Genomic DNA, 3326 nt, shown 5'->3' on the forward strand with positions numbered 1-3326 from the left:
CTCACAGAAGCAGTAAGCAAGCTGCAGATAACCCCGCTGCCTGAACCCAAAGTCCAGAAGGGAAGGCAACATTCTATTGCAGCTAAGTCATTTAAAGATTTGGAACTTCAAGATTCTCCATGCACATCTGGATCAGAGTCAGAAGCTATTTCCCAGTTGGAAAGTTTAAAGACAAACGTTGGTCAAGCAGATGCAGAAGTGAAGGAGGAAGGTTTACCCCTTCAAGACCCACCCCCAGCTGTAAGACAACGGTTGTCTCCCTCTCATTACTCCTATTTCAAGTCGGCTTCAGTGATGAATGATGACATACAAGATGTAGGTCATGATGTGCAAAGGATGGACGTAAGGGAAGGAGGACCTTCACTCACATATGGTGATGTTCGGCCACGGCAGTACCAATTTCTCACAGAATATTCACAACCATCTCACTATCATGCAGTGCAGTATCCCCATGCTACAAGTAATGTTCTTCATCCTCAGAATCAGCAACCACAAGATTTTGTACCCAGACCAGGAAATCAGGAGAAGATCTACAGGGGACCGAAGCCTACAATCCCCCCTTTTATACATGACGATCCCAGAGAATTCTCCAGACTTAAAATTGCTCTGGACAACCTTCTACCAAGTGATGCCACTAAACGGTTCAAGTATCAAATATTGGTTGACCACCTCAAGTTAGAGGATGCATTACTCATTGCAGATTCCTACAGCAACTCATTCTCTCCCTATAGTGATACCATGGCGGCACTCACAGCACAGTACGGGCAGCCTCATCAGCTCGCTTTAAAAAGAATTGCAGAGTTAATGGATGGAGCTAATGTCAGAGACAGTGATACTGCATCTTTTCGCAGATTTGCTCTAAAAGTGCGAGCTCTTGTTGGAATGCTAGATCAACTGGGACAAAATGGACGAATCGAACTGACTTGTGGTTCTCACGTCACTCGACTCACATCAAAATTACCACATGCTTTAAGGACTAATTTTCGTCGCTATGCTCTTTCTCAGCACATACAAGTACCCACACTGTACGATTTCTCGGACTGGTTGGAATTTGAAGTCCAGGTACAGGAAAGTGAAATAGTAATGTCAGGCTCCAAAGAGAGACCATACAGACAGAGGGAGCGACAAGAGAAGCAAGCACACCCAAAGTCCTCAACTGTTTTACTCAGTACAGGACCTAGGACCACAGCTGCCACCCCTCCACAGACATGTTCTATTTCCACAGAGTCATCCCCAGCCAGTCAGAAATCTAAGTTGTACTGCCCATATTGCAATAACAACCAACATCTTCTGAATCAATGCACAAACTTCAGTAATCTCACTAAAGATCAGAGAGAAGTGTGGATTCAGAGTAACAAAAAATGCTGGAAATGTGGAAGGAATCATCAAGCTGCTCAGTGTAAGCTGAAAGCTAGATGCAGTACATGCAATGGCAGACACTTGGAAGCCCTTCATGATGTAAATGCAAGACCAGCAGAAGAGGAGACTCCTCCACACTCATCTAGTGAGGTTTTGTATGTGGACCGACCAACAGCTTCCAGCCGTGTACTACTCAAGATGAGTAAGGTCATCTTGCGGAATGGCAACCATAATATGAAGACATTTGCCATTTTGGACGACGGTTCTGAGAGAACCATTCTTCTATCTGCTGCAGCACAGCAACTTAAACTCCATGGCAAACATGAGGATTTAGCCTTGAAGACAGTCAGAGAAGACATTCGAGTTGTCCAAGGTGAGTCAGTTTCCTTTACAGTCTCACCAGCTTCAAATCCCAAGAAAAGGTATGAAATAACAGGAGCCTTTACGGCAGAGCATTTAGGCTTAGCGGAACATTCACACCCAGTTGCCACTTTACAAAGTAAATATGCTCACCTGAAGAACCTCCCCCCCACTTCATTCCATCAAGTGAAGCCACTCCTCTTGATAGGTTCAGACTATCCGCATTTAATCACACCAATCGAGCCTGTAAGACTTGGACCCCCTGGTGGTCCTGCCGCTATTAAAACCAGACTGGGATGGACTCTACAGGGTCCTACAAGCTTGTTAAAAGAGCAGCTTCCCACACAGGTTCAGTGCCTTTTCACATCCACACACTCCACAGACTCTGACCTGATGAAGAATGTGCAACAACTCTGGCAATTGGATGTGCTGCCCTTCAGAAATGAAAAGGTGATTATGCGATCACAACAAGATCGTCAGGCAGTTATGCTTCTTGATGAGAAAACTGCAAAGGTGACTGTCAACAATGTTAACAGGTACGCAACCCCGCTTCTTCGCAACATAAATATGCCCACATTGCATGCTGCTAAAGAAGCTGTTTTGCCACTGTTAAGAAGCACAGAAAGGAAATTGCTGAAGGATGTTAACAGAGCAGACATCTACAATAAAGAAATAGCCAAGTTGGAAGATGCAGGCTACATCACCAAGTTAAAGCCAGATGATGTTGCACAAACAAAGGAAGCGTGGTATATACCACACCACATGGTGGAACATAATGGAAAGCACATAATTGTGTTTAACTGCTCATTTGAACACCAAGGACAGAGTCTGAATGACTATCTGTTGCCAGGACCAACCCTCGGTCCTACACTTTTGGGAGTGCTTTTGCGCTTCAGACAACACAGCATTGCCATTTCAAGTGACATTAAAGGAATGTTCCATCAGGTCCGCCTGCTATCTGAGGACAAACCTCTCTTAAGATTTCTATGGCAGGATGTGAAAATAATACAACCTCCTGATGTGTTTGAATGGCAAGTTCTTCCATTCGGCACTGTCTGTAGCCCATGCTGTGCTGTCTATGCATTGGAGAGACACACAAAGGAAAATACAACACCTGACGAAGAAGTAAGGAGGGTTGTGGAGAACAACTTCTACGATGATAACTGCTTGTATAGTCTGAGTTCTGAGGAAAAGGCAAAGGAGTTAGTTGACAGGCTTCAGTCACTACTTCTCTCTGGAGGTTTGAACTCAGACAATGGGCAAGTAGTGTCCCTGAAGTTATAGCTCATCTTCCAGACGAAGCCAGAAGTGGCAGCAATGAGCAATGGTTGGCCCAGAACAATCTAGATCAGCAAGAAATGGCACTTGGCCTGCGCTGGGATTGTGAGAAAGATGAGCTGGGTTACAGATATCGTTCAGTGCCAGAGAAAAGGCCAACAATGCACTACATTTACAAAGTTCTGGCAAAACAGTACGATCCACTTCGTTTCATTACACCTTTTACCACAAGAGCGAAGATTATTGTTCGGCACTTATGGGATAAGCGTAGAGAGTGGGATGACCCTCATTTGCCTGAAGACCTCCTTAAGGCATGGTACAAATGGGAA

This window comes from Poecilia formosa, unplaced genomic scaffold (genome assembly GCF_000485575.1).
Source record: "Poecilia formosa unplaced genomic scaffold, Poecilia_formosa-5.1.2 Scaffold339, whole genome shotgun sequence".
NCBI classification, from domain to species: Eukaryota; Metazoa; Chordata; class Actinopteri; order Cyprinodontiformes; family Poeciliidae; genus Poecilia; species Poecilia formosa.